The sequence below is a fragment of the Hyla sarda genome, unplaced genomic scaffold, assembly GCF_029499605.1.
Source record: "Hyla sarda isolate aHylSar1 unplaced genomic scaffold, aHylSar1.hap1 scaffold_438, whole genome shotgun sequence".
Classification (NCBI taxonomy): Eukaryota; Metazoa; Chordata; class Amphibia; order Anura; family Hylidae; genus Hyla; species Hyla sarda.
Window position 1 is genome coordinate 139169 of NW_026610452.1, and position 22488 is coordinate 161656.

The 22488-nt window shown below is 45.9% G+C and overlaps 9 non-coding genes across 9 annotated transcripts; all 9 read right to left on the reverse strand.

The window, feature by feature from the left end:
- Positions 1-2024: 2024 nt before the first annotated feature.
- LOC130334582 (U2 spliceosomal RNA) lies at positions 2025-2215 on the reverse strand. Its single transcript, XR_008876366.1, has one exon. It is a non-coding gene; the product is annotated as a U2 spliceosomal RNA (small nuclear RNA).
- Positions 2216-4311: 2096 nt separating this feature from the next.
- LOC130334645 (U2 spliceosomal RNA) lies at positions 4312-4502 on the reverse strand. Its single transcript, XR_008876414.1, has one exon. It is a non-coding gene; the product is annotated as a U2 spliceosomal RNA (small nuclear RNA).
- Positions 4503-6600: 2098 nt separating this feature from the next.
- LOC130334647 (U2 spliceosomal RNA) lies at positions 6601-6791 on the reverse strand. Its single transcript, XR_008876416.1, has one exon. It is a non-coding gene; the product is annotated as a U2 spliceosomal RNA (small nuclear RNA).
- Positions 6792-8871: 2080 nt separating this feature from the next.
- LOC130334648 (U2 spliceosomal RNA) lies at positions 8872-9062 on the reverse strand. The gene has a single exon (XR_008876417.1). It is a non-coding gene; the product is annotated as a U2 spliceosomal RNA (small nuclear RNA).
- A 2089-nt stretch (positions 9063-11151) lies between these two features.
- Positions 11152-11342, reverse strand: LOC130334649 (U2 spliceosomal RNA). The gene has a single exon (XR_008876418.1). It is a non-coding gene; the product is annotated as a U2 spliceosomal RNA (small nuclear RNA).
- Positions 11343-13445: 2103 nt separating this feature from the next.
- On the reverse strand, positions 13446-13636 carry LOC130334577 (U2 spliceosomal RNA). The gene has a single exon (XR_008876362.1). It is a non-coding gene; the product is annotated as a U2 spliceosomal RNA (small nuclear RNA).
- Positions 13637-15725: 2089 nt separating this feature from the next.
- On the reverse strand, positions 15726-15916 carry LOC130334650 (U2 spliceosomal RNA). Its single transcript, XR_008876419.1, has one exon. It is a non-coding gene; the product is annotated as a U2 spliceosomal RNA (small nuclear RNA).
- Positions 15917-17998: 2082 nt separating this feature from the next.
- LOC130334651 (U2 spliceosomal RNA) lies at positions 17999-18189 on the reverse strand. Its single transcript, XR_008876420.1, has one exon. It is a non-coding gene; the product is annotated as a U2 spliceosomal RNA (small nuclear RNA).
- Positions 18190-20283: 2094 nt separating this feature from the next.
- LOC130334583 (U2 spliceosomal RNA) lies at positions 20284-20474 on the reverse strand. The gene has a single exon (XR_008876367.1). It is a non-coding gene; the product is annotated as a U2 spliceosomal RNA (small nuclear RNA).
- Between the last annotated feature and the right edge of the window lie 2014 nt (positions 20475-22488).

The window sequence follows — 22488 nt, forward strand, 5'->3', positions numbered from 1 at the left end:
GCTGCCAGACAATTTTCCATGCACACTCTGGGCTGGGGGGCAGTCAACCACCAGTACACACAGCAGAACCTAAACCCATACCATTATTGCTAAGCAGCAAGACAGGGGCCCATTGCACTCCCACGGGGCCTTTTTAAATGCAATCCATAACCCGGATTTGCCAGGAACCCTTCTTACTCCTCCTACTTGCATGTGACACTGGGCTTAGGATCTGCATAGGAAACACACACACAAGCACACACCTACCTTTGTTGCCTGCAGATGCCTCCTTGGCTGTCCCCAAACGGTATCAAACCAACACCCACGGGAAGCTGTAAGCATAGAGGACATGCCTGCACCCCATTGGACTTACCTGTGTGGGTTAAACCCGGGTTATTTGACAACCTATGGCGGTGATGGTTCTGCTCAGGCAGAGCAGTGCTGATGCTCCTCATAAAGCTGTCGCTGCTGTGAAGGTTCTAGGTGACATCACAAATCCCTATGGTTACATACACAACAAAGCTGGGTTGTTGTTGTTTACACTCTGCAAGGCCTGTGGAAGTGAGTGACATCATAGCACTGTAGTTCTGAGGGTTCTAGATGGATGCAACAATCTCCTGTTGCTTCTATGAAGGCCATAATAGACGACATCACCAAACAGCTCCATAGTCACATACACAGCAAAGGAGAGATGTTGTTTACACCTAGTGATGTCAGTGGTATTGAGTGACATCACAGCACAGTGCTAAGGCTCCTGGGCCTGGACACAGCAGCGGCTGCAATATCTCAACGGAGAATACGTTTATATATATGTGTGTGTGTGCGTATATATATATATATATATATATATATATATATATATATATATTTCTCCGCCGAAATCACTTTTAAACCCATTTCCACCTTTTTTTCCCTTCTCTTCCTCTTACTTTTTTTTCACGTTTTTTTACGTTTTTCTCCTTTTCGCCTCTTTTCTGGGCGTATTATTCTTCTTTTTCTTCTTTTTTTTCCGTCTAATGCATACCCCATCAGTGCAGCAATGCTTATTCAATACCGCCAGCAGATGGAGACACTGGGGGATAATTTTCTAAGGATTTATACTGATTTTTCCTGTCTGAATTTGTCGCACAGAAAGTTGCAGGCCAAATATGTGTGACATTTCTGCGACTTTAGCTTCTAGAGCATTTTTACAACATTATACATAGGTGCTGAATACATAAAAAGCGACTGTTCAGCGACAGACAAGTCGCATCGGCTGAAAGTAGGCCAGAATGTCAGTCCATGTTGGAGCAGGTTTAGATACAGTCTAAAGTATAGATCTCAAAGTCTGTGCACAGAATTTAGCAAGGGCCTCGCACCTTCTGATGCATCAGGTAGGTGCACAATAGCATAGCCTAACCCTCTGTACTTTGGTCTATATTGATGCGGGACATAGACAGCCAGCTGATGACCAATCCATTAGTGCAATGGATGGCTGGAAGCATTTGTCTTTGCCTTTGCAATACCACAGAAGCAATGCATGGTCAATGTACAGCAATGACACACCTGTGTGAACAGCCAGGAGACCCCCCCCCCCCCCCCCATGTTATGTTACATAGTTACATAGTTAGTACGGTCGAAAAAAGACATATGTCCATCAAGTTCAACCAGGGAATTAAGGGGTAGGGGTGTGGCGCGATATTGGGGAAGGGATGAGATTTTATATTTCTTCATAAGCATTAATCTTATTTTGTCAATTAGGAACATTCAGCACCCACCCGCTATCAAGGCAGCTGCCTATCATGTCATGCCCTACCTGCACAGGTGTGCTGGCTACTCAAATGATCCAATTAAGGAGGCCATTTAGTCAGCAGCAGCAGAAGTCCTGTGCCTGGACGCTCCAACAGCGGCCAGACACAAGCAGAAGCAGAAGCAGCAGAAGCAGCAGCAGCACCACCTTTTGTTTTTTGGCTGCAGCAGCAGCAAGGCCCACAGGGCTGGCTAGCTGGCTAGCCAGCAAGCAGGTAGCAATGAAAGTAGGAATCTTTCTTTTTAACCCTGTAAGGGGGTGGTGCACTGTACCCGAAGATACTGCCATATCGGGTCAATGCATAGGGCGACGGAAGCAAGCTTCGAAATCGGCCCCCGTTCTCAAAAATCCATTTAATATATGGTCCCCAGATAGGGGACGTATCAGATATTAAACTGATAAGAACAAATACTACACTTGATCTTAGCCAAAAGGCCGAGAAGCGATAACCGTGAAAGGGGCGGGCCCAACAAGGTGCCCTTCATGGGCACTATCACTGCTTGCTGTCAGGGAGGCTGCCAGACAATTTTCCATGCACACTCTGGGCTGGGGGGCAGTCAACCACCAGTACACACAGCAGAACCTAAACCCATACCATTATTGCTAAGCAGCAAGACAGGGGCCCATTGCACTCCCACGGGGCCTTTTTAAATGCAATCCATAACCCGGATTTGCCAGGAACCCTTCTTACTCCTCCTACTTGCATGTGACACTGGGCTTAGGATCTGCATAGGAAACACACACACAAGCACACACCTACCTTTGTTGCCTGCAGATGCCTCCTTGGCTGTCCCCAAACGGTATCAAACCAACACCCACGGGAAGCTGTAAGCATAGAGGACATGCCTGCACCCCATTGGACTTACCTGTGTGGGTTAAACCCGGGTTATTTGACAACCTATGGCGGTGATGGTTCTGCTCAGGCAGAGCAGTGCTGATGCTCCTCATAAAGCTGTCGCTGCTGTGAAGGTTCTAGGTGACATCACAAATCCCTATGGTTACATACACAACAAAGCTGGGTTGTTGTTGTTTACACTCTGCAAGGCCTGTGGAAGTGAGTGACATCATAGCACTGTAGTTCTGAGGGTTCTAGATGGATGCAACAATCTCCTGTTGCTTCTATGAAGGCCATAATAGACGACATCACCAAACAGCTCCATAGTCACATACACAGCAAAGGAGAGATGTTGTTTACACCTAGTGATGTCAGTGGTATTGAGTGACATCACAGCACAGTGCTAAGGCTCCTGGGCCTGGACACAGCAGCGGCTGCAATATCTCAACGGAGAATACGTTTATATATATGTGTGTGTGTGCGCGTATATATATATATATATATATATATATATATATATATATATATATATATTTCTCCGCCGAAATCACTTTTAAACCCATTTCCACCTTTTTTTCCCTTCTCTTCCTCTTACTTTTTTTTCACGTTTTTTTACGTTTTTCTCCTTTTCGCCTCTTTTCTGGGCGTATTATTCTTCTTTTTCTTCTTTTTTTTCGTCTAATGCATACCCCATCAGTGCAGCAATGCTTATTCAATACCGCCAGCAGATGGAGACACTGGGGGATAATTTTCTAAGGATTTATACTGATTTTTCCTGTCTGAATTTGTCGCACAGAAAGTTGCAGGCCAAATATGTGTGACATTTCTGCGACTTTAGCTTCTAGAGCATTTTTACAACATTATACATAGGTGCTGAATACATAAAAAGCGACTGTTCAGCGACAGACAAGTCGCATCGGCTGAAAGTAGGCTAGAATGTCAGTCCATGTTGGAGCAGGTTTAGATACAGTCTAAAGTATAGATCTCAAAGTCTGTGCACAGAATTTAGCAAGGGCCTCGCACCTTCTGATGCATCAGGTAGGTGCACAATAGCATAGCCTAACCCTCTGTACTTTGGTCTATATTGATGCGGGACATAGACAGCCAGCTGATGACCAATCCATTAGTGCAATGGATGGCTGGAAGCATTTGTCTTTGCCTTTGCAATACCACAGAAGCAATGCATGGTCAATGTACAGCAATGACACACCTGTGTGAACAGCCAGGAGACCCCCCCCCCCCCCCATGTTATGTTACATAGTTACATAGTTAGTACGGTCGAAAAAAGACATATGTCCATCAAGTTCAACCAGGGAATTAAGGGGTAGGGGTGTGGCGCGATATTGGGGAAGGGATGAGATTTTATATTTCTTCATAAGCATTAATCTTATTTTGTCAATTAGGAACATTCAGCACCCACCCGCTATCAAGGCAGCTGCCTATCATGTCATGCCCTACCTGCACAGGTGTGCTGGCTACTCAAATGATCCAATTAAGGAGGCCATTTAGTCAGCAGCAGCAGAAGTCCTGTGCCTGGACGCTCCAACAGCGGCCAGACACAAGCAGAAGCAGAAGCAGCAGAAGCAGCAGCAGCACCACCTTTTGTTTTTTGGCTGCAGCAGCAGCAAGGCCCACAGGGCTGGCTAGCTGGCTAGCCAGCAAGCAGGTAGCAATGAAAGTAGGAATCTTTCTTTTTAACCCTGTAAGGGGGTGGTGCACTGTACCCGAAGATACTGCCATATCGGGTCAATGCATAGGGCGACGGAAGCAAGCTTCGAAATCGGCCCCCGTTCTCAAAAATCCATTTAATATATGGTCCCCAGATAGGGGACGTATCAGATATTAAACTGATAAGAACAGATACTACACTTGATCTTAGCCAAAAGGCCGAGAAGCGATAACCGTGAAAGGGGCGGGCCCAACAAGGTGCCCTTCATGGGCACTATCACTGCTTGCTGTCAGGGAGGCTGCCAGACAATTTTCCATGCACACTCTGGGCTGGGGGGCAGTCAACCACCAGTACACACAGCAGAACCTAAACCCATACCATTATTGCTAAGCAGCAAGACAGGGGCCCATTGCACTCCCACGGGGCCTTTTTAAATGCAATCCATAACCCGGATTTGCCAGGAACCCTTCTTACTCCTCCTACTTGCATGTGACACTGGGCTTAGGATCTGCATAGGAAACACACACACAAGCACACACCTACCTTTGTTGCCTGCAGATGCCTCCTTGGCTGTCCCCAAACGGTATCAAACCAACACCCACGGGAAGCTGTAAGCATAGAGGACATGCCTGCACCCCATTGGACTTACCTGTGTGGGTTAAACCCGGGTTATTTGACAACCTATGGCGGTGATGGTTCTGCTCAGGCAGAGCAGTGCTGATGCTCCTCATAAAGCTGTCGCTGCTGTGAAGGTTCTAGGTGACATCACAAATCCCTATGGTTACATACACAACAAAGCTGGGTTGTTGTTGTTTACACTCTGCAAGGCCTGTGGAAGTGAGTGACATCATAGCACTGTAGTTCTGAGGGTTCTAGATGGATGCAACAATCTCCTGTTGCTTCTATGAAGGCCATAATAGACGACATCACCAAACAGCTCCATAGTCACATACACAGCAAAGGAGAGATGTTGTTTACACCTAGTGATGTCAGTGGTATTGAGTGACATCACAGCACAGTGCTAAGGCTCCTGGGCCTGGACACAGCAGCGGCTGCAATATCTCAACGGAGAATACGTTTATATATATGTGTGTGTGTGCGCGTATATATATATATATATATATATATATATATATATATATATTTTTTTTTTTTTTTTCCGCCGAAATCACTTTTAAACCCATTTCCACCTTTTTTTCCCTTCTCTTCCTCTTACTTTTTTTTCACGTTTTTTTACGTTTTTCTCCTTTTCGCCTCTTTTCTGGGCGTATTATTCTTCTTTTTCTTCTTTTTTTTCGTCTAATGCATACCCCATCAGTGCAGCAATGCTTATTCAATACCGCCAGCAGATGGAGACACTGGGGGATAATTTTCTAAGGATTTATACTGATTTTTCCTGTCTGAATTTGTCGCACAGAAAGTTGCAGGCCAAATATGTGTGACATTTCTGCGACTTTAGCTTCTAGAGCATTTTTACAACATTATACATAGGTGCTGAATACATAAAAAGCGACTGTTCAGCGACAGACAAGTCGCATCGGCTGAAAGTAGGCCAGAATGTCAGTCCATGTTGGAGCAGGTTTAGATACAGTCTAAAGTATAGATCTCAAAGTCTGTGCACAGAATTTAGCAAGGGCCTCGCACCTTCTGATGCATCAGGTAGGTGCACAATAGCATAGCCTAACCCTCTGTACTTTGGTCTATATTGATGCGGGACATAGACAGCCAGCTGATGACCAATCCATTAGTGCAATGGATGGCTGGAAGCATTTGTCTTTGCCTTTGCAATACCACAGAAGCAATGCATGGTCAATGTACAGCAATGACACACCTGTGTGAACAGCCAGGAGACCCCCCCCCCCCCCATGTTATGTTACATAGTTACATAGTTAGTACGGTCGAAAAAAGACATATGTCCATCAAGTTCAACCAGGGAATTAAGGGGTAGGGGTGTGGCGCGATATTGGGGAAGGGATGAGATTTTATATTTCTTCATAAGCATTAATCTTATTTTGTCAATTAGGAACATTCAGCACCCACCCGCTATCAAGGCAGCTGCCTATCATGTCATGCCCTACCTGCACAGGTGTGCTGGCTACTCAAATGATCCAATTAAGGAGGCCATTTAGTCAGCAGCAGCAGAAGTCCTGTGCCTGGACGCTCCAACAGCGGCCAGACACAAGCAGAAGCAGAAGCAGCAGAAGCAGCAGCAGCACCACCTTTTGTTTTTTGGCTGCAGCAGCAGCAAGGCCCACAGGGCTGGCTAGCTGGCTAGCCAGCAAGCAGGTAGCAATGAAAGTAGGAATCTTTCTTTTTAACCCTGTAAGGGGGTGGTGCACTGTACCCGAAGATACTGCCATATCGGGTCAATGCATAGGGCGACGGAAGCAAGCTTCGAAATCGGCCCCCGTTCTCAAAAATCCATTTAATATATGGTCCCCAGATAGGGGACGTATCAGATATTAAACTGATAAGAACAGATACTACACTTGATCTTAGCCAAAAGGCCGAGAAGCGATAACCGTGAAAGGGGCGGGCCCAACAAGGTGCCCTTCATGGGCACTATCACTGCTTGCTGTCAGGGAGGCTGCCAGACAATTGTCCATGCACACTCTGGGCTGGGGGGCAGTCAACCACCAGTACACACAGCAGAACCTAAACCCATACCATTATTGCTAAGCAGCAAGACAGGGGCCCATTGCACTCCCACGGGGCCTTTTTAAATGCAATCCATAACCCGGATTTGCCAGGAACCCTTCTTACTCCTCCTACTTGCATGTGACACTGGGCTTAGGATCTGCATAGGAAACACACACACAAGCACACACCTACCTTTGTTGCCTGCAGATGCCTCCTTGGCTGTCCCCAAACGGTATCAAACCAACACCCACGGGAAGCTGTAAGCATAGAGGACATGCCTGCACCCCATTGGACTTACCTGTGTGGGTTAAACCCGGGTTATTTGACAACCTATGGCGGTGATGGTTCTGCTCAGGCAGAGCAGTGCTGATGCTCCTCATAAAGCTGTCGCTGCTGTGAAGGTTCTAGGTGACATCACAAATCCCTATGGTTACATACACAACAAAGCTGGGTTGTTGTTGTTTACACTCTGCAAGGCCTGTGGAAGTGAGTGACATCATAGCACTGTAGTTCTGAGGGTTCTAGATGGATGCAACAATCTCCTGTTGCTTCTATGAAGGCCATAATAGACGACATCACCAAACAGCTCCATAGTCACATACACAGCAAAGGAGAGATGTTGTTTACACCTAGTGATGTCAGTGGTATTGAGTGACATCACAGCACAGTGCTAAGGCTCCTGGGCCTGGACACAGCAGCGGCTGCAATATCTCAATGGAGAATACGTTTATATATATGTGTGTGTGTGCGCGTATATATATATATATATATATATATATATATATTTCTCCGCCGAAATCACTTTTAAACCCATTTCCACCTTTTTTTCCATTCTCTTCCTCTTACTTTTTTTTCACGTTTTTTTTACGTTTTTCTCCTTTTCGCCTCTTTTCTGGGCGTATTATTCTTCTTTTTCTTCTTTTTTTTCGTCTAATGCATACCCCATCAGTGCAGCAATGCTTATTCAATACCGCCAGCAGATGGAGACACTGGGGGATAATTTTCTAAGGATTTATACTGATTTTTCCTGTCTGAATTTGTCGCACAGAAAGTTGCAGGCCAAATATGTGTGACATTTCTGCGACTTTAGCTTCTAGAGCATTTTTACAACATTATACATAGGTGCTGAATACATAAAAAGTGACTGTTCAGCGACAGACAAGTCGCATCGGCTGAAAGTAGGCCAGAATGTCAGTCCATGTTGGAGCAGGTTTAGATACAGTCTAAAGTATAGATCTCAAAGTCTGTGCACAGAATTTAGCAAGGGCCTCGCACCTTCTGATGCATCAGGTAGGTGCACAATAGCATAGCCTAACCCTCTGTACTTTGGTCTATATTGATGCGGGACATAGACAGCCAGCTGATGACCAATCCATTAGTGCAATGGATGGCTGGAAGCATTTGTCTTTGCCTTTGCAATACCACAGAAGCAATGCATGGTCAATGTACAGCAATGACACACCTGTGTGAACAGCCAGGAGACCCCCCCCCCCCCCATGTTATGTTACATAGTTACATAGTTAGTACGGTCGAAAAAAGACATATGTCCATCAAGTTCAACCAGGGAATTAAGGGGTAGGGGTGTGGCGCGATATTGTGGAAGGGATGAGATTTTATATTTCTTCATAAGCATTAATCTTATTTTGTCAATTAGGAACATTCAGCACCCACCCGCTATCAAGGCAGCTGCCTATCATGTCATGCCCTACCTGCACAGGTGTGCTGGCTACTCAAATGATCCAATTAAGGAGGCCATTTAGTCAGCAGCAGCAGAAGTCCTGTGCCTGGACGCTCCAACAGCGGCCAGACACAAGCAGAAGCAGAAGCAGCAGAAGCAGCAGCAGCACCACCTTTTGTTTTTTGGCTGCAGCAGCAGCAAGGCCCACAGGGCTGGCTAGCTGGCTAGCCAGCAAGCAGGTAGCAATGAAAGTAGGAATCTTTCTTTTTAACCCTGTAAGGGGGTGGTGCACTGTACCCGAAGATACTGCCATATCGGGTCAATGCATAGGGCGACGGAAGCAAGCTTCGAAATCGGCCCCCGTTCTCAAAAATCCATTTAATATATGGTCCCCAGATAGGGGACGTATCAGATATTAAACTGATAAGAACAGATACTACACTTGATCTTAGCCAAAAGGCCGAGAAGCGATAACCGTGAAAGGGGCGGGCCCAACAAGGTGCCCTTCATGGGCACTATCACTGCTTGCTGTCAGGGAGGCTGCCAGACAATTTTCCATGCACACTCTGGGCTGGGGGGCAGTCAACCACCAGTACACACAGCAGAACCTAAACCCATACCATTATTGCTAAGCAGCAAGACAGGGGCCCATTGCACTCCCACGGGGCCTTTTTAAATGCAATCCATAACCCGGATTTGCCAGGAACCCTTCTTACTCCTCCTACTTGCATGTGACACTGGGCTTAGGATCTGCATAGGAAACACACACACAAGCACACACCTACCTTTGTTGCCTGCAGATGCCTCCTTGGCTGTCCCCAAACGGTATCAAACCAACACCCACGGGAAGCTGTAAGCATAGAGGACATGCCTGCACCCCATTGGACTTACCTGTGTGGGTTAAACCCGGGTTATTTGACAACCTATGGCGGTGATGGTTCTGCTCAGGCAGAGCAGTGCTGATGCTCCTCATAAAGCTGTCGCTGCTGTGAAGGTTCTAGGTGACATCACAAATCCCTATGGTTACATACACAACAAAGCTGGGTTGTTGTTGTTTACACTCTGCAAGGCCTGTGGAAGTGAGTGACATCATAGCACTGTAGTTCTGAGGGTTCTAGATGGATGCAACAATCTCCTGTTGCTTCTATGAAGGCCATAATAGACGACATCACCAAACAGCTCCATAGTCACATACACAGCAAAGGAGAGATGTTGTTTACACCTAGTGATGTCAGTGGTATTGAGTGACATCACAGCACAGTGCTAAGGCTCCTGGGCCTGGACACAGCAGCGGCTGCAATATCTCAACGGAGAATACGTTTATATATATGTGTGTGTGTGTGCGCGTATATATATATATATATATATATATATATATATATATATATATATATTCTCCGCCGAAATCACTTTTAAACCCATTTCCACCTTTTTTTCCCTTCTCTTCCTCTTACTTTTTTTTCACGTTTTTTTACGTTTTTCTCCTTTTCGCCTCTTTTCTGGGCGTATTATTCTTCTTTTTCTTCTTTTTTTTCGTCTAATGCATACCCCATCAGTGCAGCAATGCTTATTCAATACCGCCAGCAGATGGAGACACTGGGGGATAATTTTCTAAGGATTTATACTGATTTTTCCTGTCTGAATTTGTCGCACAGAAAGTTGCAGGCCAAATATGTGTGACATTTCTGCGACTTTAGCTTCTAGAGCATTTTTACAACATTATACATAGGTGCTGAATACATAAAAAGCGACTGTTCAGCGACAGACAAGTCGCATCGGCTGAAAGTAGGCCAGAATGTCAGTCCATGTTGGAGCAGGTTTAGATACAGTCTAAAGTATAGATCTCAAAGTCTGTGCACAGAATTTAGCAAGGGCCTCGCACCTTCTGATGCATCAGGTAGGTGCACAATAGCATAGCCTAACCCTCTGTACTTTGGTCTATATTGATGCGGGACATAGACAGCCAGCTGATGACCAATCCATTAGTGCAATGGATGGCTGGAAGCATTTGTCTTTGCCTTTGCAATACCACAGAAGCAATGCATGGTCAATGTACAGCAATGACACACCTGTGTGAACAGCCAGGAGACCCCCCCCCCCCCCCCCCATGTTATGTTACATAGTTATATAGTTAGTACGGTCGAAAAAAGACATATGTCCATCAAGTTCAACCAGGGAATTAAGGGGTAGGGGTGTGGCGCGATATTGGGGAAGGGATGAGATTTTATATTTCTTCATAAGCATTAATCTTATTTTGTCAATTAGGAACATTCAGCACCCACCCGCTATCAAGGCAGCTGCCTATCATGTAATGCCCTACCTGCACAGGTGTGCTGGCTACTCAAATGATCCAATTAAGGAGGCCATTTAGTCAGCAGCAGCAGAAGTCCTGTGCCTGGACGCTCCAACAGCAGCCAGACACAAGCAGAAGCAGAAGCAGCAGAAGCACCACCTTTTGTTTCTTGGCTGCAGCAGCAGCAAGGCCCACAGGGCTGGCTAGCTGGCTAGCCAGCAAGCAGGTAGCAATGAAAGTAGGAATCTTTCTTTTTAACCCTGTAAGGGGGTGGTGCACTGTACCCGAAGATACTGCCATATCGGGTCAATGCATAGGGCGACGGAAGCAAGCTTCGAAATCGGCCCCCGTTCTCAAAAATCCATTTAATATATGGTCCCCAGATAGGGGACGTATCAGATATTAAACTGATAAGAACAGATACTACACTTGATCTTAGCCAAAAGGCCGAGAAGCGATAACCGTGAAAGGGGCGGGCCCAACAAGGTGCCCTTCATGGGCACTATCACTGCTTGCTGTCAGGGAGGCTGCCAGACAATTTTCCATGCACACTCTGGGCTGGGGGGCAGTCAACCACCAGTACACACAGCAGAACCTAAACCCATACCATTATTGCTAAGCAGCAAGACAGGGGCCCATTGCACTCCCACGGGGCCTTTTTAAATGCAATCCATAACCCGGATTTGCCAGGAACCCTTCTTACTCCTCCTACTTGCATGTGACACTGGGCTTAGGATCTGCATAGGAAACACACACACAAGCACACACCTACCTTTGTTGCCTGCAGATGCCTCCTTGGCTGTCCCCAAACGGTATCAAACCAACACCCACGGGAAGCTGTAAGCATAGAGGACATGCCTGCACCCCATTGGACTTACCTGTGTGGGTTAAACCCGGGTTATTTGACAACCTATGGCGGTGATGGTTCTGCTCAGGCAGAGCAGTGCTGATGCTCCTCATAAAGCTGTCGCTGCTGTGAAGGTTCTAGGTGACATCACAAATCCCTATGGTTACATACACAACAAAGCTGGGTTGTTGTTGTTTACACTCTGCAAGGCCTGTGGAAGTGAGTGACATCATAGCACTGTAGTTCTGAGGGTTCTAGATGGATGCAACAATCTCCTGTTGCTTCTATGAAGGCCATAATAGACGACATCACCAAACAGCTCCATAGTCACATACACAGCAAAGGAGAGATGTTGTTTACACCTAGTGATGTCAGTGGTATTGAGTGACATCACAGCACAGTGCTAAGGCTCCTGGGCCTGGACACAGCAGCGGCTGCAATATCTCAACGGAGAATACGTTTATATATATGTGTGTGTGTGCGCGTATATATATATATATATATATATATATATATATATATATATATATATATATATATTTCTCCGCCGAAATCACTTTTAAACCCATTTCCACCTTTTTTTCCCTTCTCTTCCTCTTACTTTTTTTTCACGTTTTTTTTACGTTTTTCTCCTTTTCGCCTCTTTTCTGGGCGTATTATTCTTCTTTTTCTTCTTTTTTTTCGTCTAATGCATACCCCATCAGTGCAGCAATGCTTATTCAATACCGCCAGCAGATGGAGACACTGGGGGATAATTTTCTAAGGATTTATACTGATTTTTCCTGTCTGAATTTGTCGCACAGAAAGTTGCAGGCCAAATATGTGTGACATTTCTGCGACTTTAGCTTCTAGAGCATTTTTACAACATTATACATAGGTGCTGAATACATAAAAAGCGACTGTTCAGCGACAGACAAGTCGCATCGGCTGAAAGTAGGCCAGAATGTCAGTCCATGTTGGAGCAGGTTTAGATACAGTCTAAAGTATAGATCTCAAAGTCTGTGCACAGAATTTAGCAAGGGCCTCACACCTTCTGATGCATCAGGTAGGTGCACAATAGCATAGCCTAACCCTCTGTACTTTGGTCTATATTGATGCGGGACATAGACAGCCAGCTGATGACCAATCCATTAGTGCAATGGATGGCTGGAAGCATTTGTCTTTGCCTTTGCAATACCACAGAAGCAATGCATGGTCAATGTACAGCAATGACACACCTGTGTGAACAGCCAGGAGACCCCCCCCCCCCCCCATGTTATGTTACATAGTTACATAGTTAGTACGGTCGAAAAAAGACATATGTCCATCAAGTTCAACAAGGGAATTAAGGGGTAGGGGTGTGGCGCGATATTGGGGAAGGGATGAGATTTTATATTTCTTCATAAGCATTAATCTTATTTTGTCAATTAGGAACATTCAGCACCCACCCGCTATCAAGGCAGCTGCCTATCATGTCATGCCCTACCTGCACAGGTGTGCTGGCTACTCAAATGATCCAATTAAGGAGGCCATTTAGTCAGCAGCAGCAGAAGTCCTGTGCCTGGACGCTCCAACAGCGGCCAGACACAAGCAGAAGCAGAAGCAGCAGAAGCAGCAGCAGCACCACCTTTTGTTTTTTGGCTGCAGCAGCAGCAAGGCCCACAGGGCTGGCTAGCTGGCTAGCCAGCAAGCAGGTAGCAATGAAAGTAGGAATCTTTCTTTTTAACCCTGTAAGGGGGTGGTGCACTGTACCCGAAGATACTGCCATATCGGGTCAATGCATAGAGCGACGGAAGCAAGCTTCGAAATCGGCCCCCGTTCTCAAAAATCCATTTAATATATGGTCCCCAGATAGGGGACGTATCAGATATTAAACTGATAAGAACAGATACTACACTTGATCTTAGCCAAAAGGCCGAGAAGCGATAACCGTGAAAGGGGCGGGCCCAACAAGGTGCCCTTCATGGGCACTATCACTGCTTGCTGTCAGGGAGGCTGCCAGACAATTTTCCATGCACACTCTGGGCTGGGGGGCAGTCAACCACCAGTACACACAGCAGAACCTAAACCCATACCATTATTGCTAAGCAGCAAGACAGGGGCCCATTGCACTCCCACGGGGCCTTTTTAAATGCAATCCATAACCCGGATTTGCCAGGAACCCTTCTTACTCCTCCTACTTGCATGTGACACTGGGCTTAGGATCTGCATAGGAAACACACACACAAGCACACACCTACCTTTGTTGCCTGCAGATGCCTCCTTGGCTGTCCCCAAACGGTATCAAACCAACACCCACGGGAAGCTGTAAGCATAGAGGACATGCCTGCACCCCATTGGACTTACCTGTGTGGGTTAAACCCGGGTTATTTGACAACCTATGGCGGTGATGGTTCTGCTCAGGCAGAGCAGTGCTGATGCTCCTCATAAAGCTGTCGCTGCTGTGAAGGTTCTAGGTGACATCACAAATCCCTATGGTTACATACACAACAAAGCTGGGTTGTTGTTGTTTACACTCTGCAAGGCCTGTGGAAGTGAGTGACATCATAGCACTGTAGTTCTGAGGGTTCTAGATGGATGCAACAATCTCCTGTTGCTTCTATGAAGGCCATAATAGACGACATCACCAAACAGCTCCATAGTCACATACACAGCAAAGGAGAGATGTTGTTTACACCTAGTGATGTCAGTGGTATTGAGTGACATCACAGCACAGTGCTAAGGCTCCTGGGCCTGGACACAGCAGCGGCTGCAATATCTCAACGGAGAATACGTTTATATATATGTGTGTGTGTGCGCGTATATATATATATATATATATATATATATATATATATATATATTTCTCCGCCGAAATCACTTTTAAACCCATTTCCACCTTTTTTTCCCTTCTCTTCCTCTTACTTTTTTTTCACGTTTTTTTTACGTTTTTCTCCTTTTCGCCTCTTTTCTGGGCGTATTATTCTTCTTTTTCTTCTTTTTTTTCGTCTAATGCATACCCCATCAGTGCAGCAATGCTTATTCAATACCGCCAGCAGATGGAGACACTGGGGGATAATTTTCTAAGGATTTATACAGATTTTTCCTGTCTGAATTTGTCGCACAGAAAGTTGCAGGCCAAATATGTGTGACATTTCTGCGACTTTAGCTTCTAGAGCATTTTTACAACATTATACATAGGTGCTGAATACATAAAAAGCGACTGTTCAGCGACAGACAAGTCGCATCGGCTGAAAGTAGGCCAGAATGTCAGTCCATGTTGGAGCAGGTTTAGATACAGTCTAAAGTATAGATCTCAAAGTCTGTGCACAGAATTTAGCAAGGGCCTCGCACCTTCTGATGCATCAGGTAGGTGCACAATAGCATAGCCTAACCCTCTGTACTTTGGTCTATATTGATGCGGGACATAGACAGCCAGCTGATGACCAATCCATTAGTGCAATGGATGGCTGGAAGCATTTGTCTTTGCCTTTGCAATACCACAGAAGCAATGCATGGTCAATGTACAGCAATGACACACCTGTGTGAACAGCCAGGAGACCCCCCCCCCCCCATGTTATGTTACATAGTTACATAGTTAGTACGGTCGAAAAAAGACATATGTCCATCAAGTTCAACCAGGGAATTAAGGGGTAGGGGTGTGGCGCGATATTGGGGAAGGGATGAGATTTTATATTTCTTCATAAGCATTAATCTTATTTTGTCAATTAGGAACATTCAGCACCCACCCGCTATCAAGGCAGCTGCCTATCATGTCATGCCCTACCTGCACAGGTGTGCTGGCTACTCAAATGATCCAATTAAGGAGGCCATTTAGTCAGCAGCAGCAGAAGTCCTGTGCCTGGACGCTCCAACAGCGGCCAGACACAAGCAGAAGCAGAAGCAGCAGAAGCAGCAGCAGCACCACCTTTTGTTTTTTGGCTGCAGCAGCAGCAAGGCCCACAGGGCTGGCTAGCTGGCTAGCCAGCAAGCAGGTAGCAATGAAAGTAGGAATCTTTCTTTTTAACCCTGTAAGGGGGTGGTGCACTGTACCCGAAGATACTGCCATATCGGGTCAATGCATAGGGCGACGGAAGCAAGCTTCGAAATCGGCCCCCGTTCTCAAAAATCCATTTAATATATGGTCCCCAGATAGGGGACGTATCAGATATTAAACTGATAAGAACAGATACTACACTTGATCTTAGCCAAAAGGCCGAGAAGCGATAACCGTGAAAGGGGCGGGCCCAACAAGGTGCCCTTCATGGGCACTATCACTGCTTGCTGTCAGGGAGGCTGCCAGACAATTTTCCATGCACACTCTGGGCTGGGGGGCAGTCAACCACCAGTACACACAGCAGAACCTAAACCCATACCATTATTGCTAAGCAGCAAGACAGGGGCCCATTGCACTCCCACGGGGCCTTTTTAAATGCAATCTATAACCCGGATTTGCCAGGAACCCTTCTTACTCCTCCTACTTGCATGTGACACTGGGCTTAGGATCTGCATAGGAAACACACACACAAGCACACACCTACCTTTGTTGCCTGCAGATGCCTCCTTGGCTGTCCCCAAACGGTATCAAACCAACACCCACGGGAAGCTGTAAGCATAGAGGACATGCCTGCACCCCATTGGACTTACCTGTGTGGGTTAAACCCGGGTTATTTGACAACCTATGGCGGTGATGGTTCTGCTCAGGCAGAGCAGTGCTGATGCTCCTCATAAAGCTGTCGCTGCTGTGAAGGTTCTAGGTGACATCACAAATCCCTATGGTTACATACACAACAAAGCTGGGTTGTTGTTGTTTACACTCTGCAAGGCCTGTGGAAGTGAGTGACATCATAGCACTGTAGTTCTGAGGGTTCTAGATGGATGCAACAATCTCCTGTTGCTTCTATGAAGGCCATAATAGACGACATCACCAAACAGCTCCATAGTCACATACACAGCAAAGGAGAGATGTTGTTTACACCTAGTGATGTCAGTGGTATTGAGTGACATCACAGCACAGTGCTAAGGCTCCTGGGCCTGGACACAGCAGCGGCTGCAATATCTCAACGGAGAATACGTTTATATATATGTGTGTGTGTGCGCGTATATATATATATATATATATATATATATATATATATATATATTTCTCCGCCGAAATCACTTTTAAACCCATTTCCACCTTTTTTTCCCTTCTCTTCCTCTTACTTTTTTTTCACGTTTTTTTACGTTTTTCTCCTTTTCGCCTCTTTTCTGGGCGTATTATTCTTCTTTTTCTTCTTTTTTTTCGTCTAATGCATACCCCATCAGTGCAGCAATGCTTATTCAATACCGCCAGCAGATGGAGACACTGGGGGATAATTTTCTAAGGATTTATACTGATTTTTCCTGTCTGAATTTGTCGCACAGAAAGTTGCAGGCCAAATATGTGTGACATTTCTGCGACTTTAGCTTCTAGAGCATTTTTACAACATTATACATAGGTGCTGAATACATAAAAAGCGACTGTTCAGCGACAGACAAGTCGCATCGGCTGAAAGTAGGCCAGAATGTCAGTCCATGTTGGAGCAGGTTTAGATACAGTCTAAAGTATAGATCTCAAAGTCTGTGCACAGAATTTAGCAAGGGCCTCGCACCTTCTGATGCATCAGGTAGGTGCACAATAGCATAGCCTAACCCTCTGTACTTTGGTCTATATTGATGCGGGACATAGACAGCCAGCTGATGACCAATCCATTAGTGCAATGGATGGCTGGAAGCATTTGTCTTTGCCTTTGCAATACCACAGAAGCAATGCATGGTCAATGTACAGCAATGACACACCTGTGTGAACAGCCAGGAGACCCCCCCCCCCCCCCCATGTTATGTTACATAGTTATATAGTTAGTACGGTCGAAAAAAGACATATGTCCATCAAGTTCAACCAGGGAATTAAGGGGTAGGGGTGTGGCGCGATATTGGGGAAGGGATGAGATTTTATATTTCTTCATAAGCATTAATCTTATTTTGTCAATTAGGAACATTCAGCACCCACCCGCTATCAAGGCAGCTGCCTATCATGTAATGCCCTACCTGCACAGGTGTGCTGGCTACTCAAATGATCCAATTAAGGAGGCCATTTAGTCAGCAGCAGCAGAAGTCCTGTGCCTGGACGCTCCAACAGCAGCCAGACACAAGCAGAAGCAGAAGCAGCAGAAGCACCACCTTTTGTTTCTTGGCTGCAGCAGCAGCAAGGCCCACAGGGCTGGCTAGCTGGCTAGCCAGCAAGCAGGTAGCAATGAAAGTAGGAATCTTTCTTTTTAACCCTGTAAGGGGGTGGTGCACTGTACCCGAAGATACTGCCATATCGGGTCAATGCATAGGGCGACGGAAGCAAGCTTCGAAATCGGCCCCCGTTCTCAAAAATCCATTTAATATATGGTCCCCAGATAGGGGACGTATCAGATATTAAACTGATAAGAACAGATACTACACTTGATCTTAGCCAAAAGGCCGAGAAGCGATAACCGTGAAAGGGGCGGGCCCAACAAGGTGCCCTTCATGGGCACTATCACTGCTTGCTGTCAGGGAGGCTGCCAGACAATTTTCCATGCACACTCTGGGCTGGGGGGCAGTCAACCACCAGTACACACAGCAGAACCTAAACCCATACCATTATTGCTAAGCAGCAAGACAGGGGCCCATTGCACTCCCACGGGGCCTTTTTAAATGCAATCCATAACCCGGATTTGCCAGGAACCCTTCTTACTCCTCCTACTTGCATGTGACACTGGGCTTAGGATCTGCATAGGAAACACACACACAAGCACACACCTACCTTTGTTGCCTGCAGATGCCTCCTTGGCTGTCCCCAAACGGTATCAAACCAACACCCACGGGAAGCTGTAAGCATAGAGGACATGCCTGCACCCCATTGGACTTACCTGTGTGGGTTAAACCCGGGTTATTTGACAACCTATGGCGGTGATGGTTCTGCTCAGGCAGAGCAGTGCTGATGCTCCTCATAAAGCTGTCGCTGCTGTGAAGGTTCTAGGTGACATCACAAATCCCTATGGTTACATACACAACAAAGCTGGGTTGTTGTTGTTTACACTCTGCAAGGCCTGTGGAAGTGAGTGACATCATAGCACTGTAGTTCTGAGGGTTCTAGATGGATGCAACAATCTCCTGTTGCTTCTATGAAGGCCATAATAGACGACATCACCAAACAGCTCCATAGTCACATACACAGCAAAGGAGAGATGTTGTTTACACCTAGTGATGTCAGTGGTATTGAGTGACATCACAGCACAGTGCTAAGGCTCCTGGGCCTGGACACAGCAGCGGCTGCAATATCTCAACGGAGAATACGTTTATATATATGTGTGTGTGTGCGCGTATATATATATATATATATATATATATATATATATATATATATATATATATATTTCTCCGCCGAAATCACTTTTAAACCCATTTCCACCTTTTTTTCCCTTCTCTTCCTCTTACTTTTTTTTCACGTTTTTTTACGTTTTTCTCCTTTTCGCCTCTTTTCTGGGCGTATTATTCTTCTTTTTCTTCTTTTTTTTCGTCTAATGCATACCCCATCAGTGCAGCAATGCTTATTCAATACCGCCAGCAGATGGAGACACTGGGGGATAATTTTCTAAGGATTTATACTGATTTTTCCTGTCTGAATTTGTCGCACAGAAAGTTGCAGGCCAAATATGTGTGACATTTCTGCGACTTTAGCTTCTAGAGCATTTTTACAACATTATACATAGGTGCTGAATACATAAAAAGCGACTGTTCAGCGACAGACAAGTCGCATCGGCTGAAAGTAGGCCAGAATGTCAGTCCATGTTGGAGCAGGTTTAGATACAGTCTAAAGTATAGATCTCAAAGTCTGTGCACAGAATTTAGCAAGGGCCTCGCACCTTCTGATGCATCAGGTAGGTGCACAATAGCATAGCCTAACCCTCTGTACTTTGGTCTATATTGATGCGGGACATAGACAGCCAGCTGATGACCAATCCATTAGTGCAATGGATGGCTGGAAGCATTTGTCTTTGCCTTTGCAATACCACAGAAGCAATGCATGGTCAATGTACAGCAATGACACACCTGTGTGAACAGCCAGGAGACCCCCCCCCATGTTATGTTACATAGTTACATAGTTAGTACGGTCGAAAAAAGACATATGTCCATCAAGTTCAACCAGGGAATTAAGGGGTAGGGGTGTGGCGCGATATTGGGGAAGGGATGAGATTTTATATTTCTTCATAAGCATTAATCTTATTTTGTCAATTAGGAACATTCAGCACCCACCCGCTATCAAGGCAGCTGCCTATCATGTCATGCCCTACCTGCACAGGTGTGCTGGCTACTCAAATGATCCAATTAAGGAGGCCATTTAGTCAGCAGCAGCAGAAGTCCTGTGCCTGGACGCTCCAACAGCGGCCAGACACAAGCAGAAGCAGAAGCAGCAGAAGCAGCAGCAGCACCACCTTTTGTTTTTTGGCTGCAGCAGCAGCAAGGCCCACAGGGCTGGCTAGCTGGCTAGCCAGCAAGCAGGTAGCAATGAAAGTAGGAATCTTTCTTTTTAACCCTGTAAGGGGGTGGTGCAATGTACCCGAAGATACTGCCATATCGGGTCAATGCATAGGGCGACGGAAGCAAGCTTCGAAATCGGCCCCCGTTCTCAAAAATCCATTTAATATATGGTCCCCAGATAGGGGACGTATCAGATATTAAACTGATAAGAACAGATACTACACTTGATCTTAGCCAAAAGGCCGAGAAGCGATAACCGTGAAAGGGGCGGGCCCAACAAGGTGCCCTTCATGGGCACTATCACTGCTTGCTGTCAGGGAGGCTGCCAGACAATTTTCCATGCACACTCTGGGCTGGGGGGCAGTCAACCACCAGTACACACAGCAGAACCTAAACCCATACCATTATTGCTAAGCAGCAAGACAGGGGCCCATTGCACTCCCACGGGGCCTTTTTAAATGCAATCCATAACCCGGATTTGCCAGGAACCCTTCTTACTCCTCCTACTTGCATGTGACACTGGGCTTAGGATCTGCATAGGAAACACACACACAAGCACACACCTACCTTTGTTGCCTGCAGATGCCTCCTTGGCTGTCCCCAAACGGTATCAAACCAACACCCACGGGAAGCTGTAAGCATAGAGGACATGCCTGCACCCCATTGGACTTACCTGTGTGGGTTAAACCCGGGTTATTTGACAACCTATGGCGGTGATGGTTCTGCTCAGGCAGAGCAGTGCTGATGCTCCTCATAAAGCTGTCGCTGCTGTGAAGGTTCTAGGTGACATCACAAATCCCTATGGTTACATACACAACAAAGCTGGGTTGTTGTTGTTTACACTCTGCAAGGCCTGTGGAAGTGAGTGACATCATAGCACTGTAGTTCTGAGGGTTCTAGATGGATGCAACAATCTCCTGTTGCTTCTATGAAGGCCATAATAGACGACATCACCAAACAGCTCCATAGTCACATACACAGCAAAGGAGAGATGTTGTTTACACCTAGTGATGTCAGTGGTATTGAGTGACATCACAGCACAGTGCTAAGGCTCCTGGGCCTGGACACAGCAGCGGCTGCAATATCTCAACGGAGAATACGTTTATATATATGTGTGTGTGTGCGTATATATATATATATATATATATATATATATATATATATATATATATATTTCTCCGCCGAAATCACTTTTAAACCCATTTCCACCTTTTTTTCCCTTCTCTTCCTCTTACTTTTTTTTCACGTTTTTTTTACGTTTTTCTCCTTTTCGCCTCTTTTCTGGGCGTATTATTCTTCTTTTTCTTCTTTTTTTTCGTCTAATGCATACCCCATCAGTGCAGCAATGCTTATTCAATACCGCCAGCAGATGGAGACACTGGGGGATAATTTTCTAAGGATTTATACTGATTTTTCCTGTCTGAATTTGTCGCACAGAAAGTTGCAGGCCAAATATGTGTGACATTTCTGCGACTTTAGCTTCTAGAGCATTTTTACATTATACATAGGTGCTGAATACATAAAAAGCGACTGTTCAGCGACAGACAAGTCGCATCGGCTGAAAGTAGGCCAGAATGTCAGTCCATGTTGGAGCAGGTTTAGATACAGTCTAAAGTATAGATCTCAAAGTCTGTGCACAGAATTTAGCAAGGGCCTCGCACCTTCTGATGCATCAGGTAGGTGCACAATAGCATAGCCTAACCCTCTGTACTTTGGTCTATATTGATGCGGGACATAGACAGCCAGCTGATGACCAATCCATTAGTGCAATGGATGGCTGGAAGCATTTGTCTTTGCCTTTGCAATACCACAGAAGCAATGCATGGTCAATGTACAGCAATGACACACCTGTGTGAACAGCCAGGAGACCCCCCCCCCCCCATGTTATGTTACATAGTTACATAGTTAGTACGGTCGAAAAAAGACATATGTCCATCAAGTTCAACCAGGGAATTAAGGGGTAGGGGTGTGGCGCGATATTGGGGAAGGGATGAGATTTTATATTTCTTCATAAGCATTAATCTTATTTTGTCAATTAGGAACATTCAGCACCCACCCGCTATCAAGGCAGCTGCCTATCATGTCATGCCCTACCTGCACAGGTGTGCTGGCTACTCAAATGATCCAATTAAGGAGGCCATTTAGTCAGCAGCAGCAGAAGTCCTGTGCCTGGACGCTCCAACAGCGGCCAGACACAAGCAGAAGCAGAAGCAGCAGAAGCAGCAGCAGCACCACCTTTTGTTTTTTGGCTGCAGCAGCAGCAAGGCC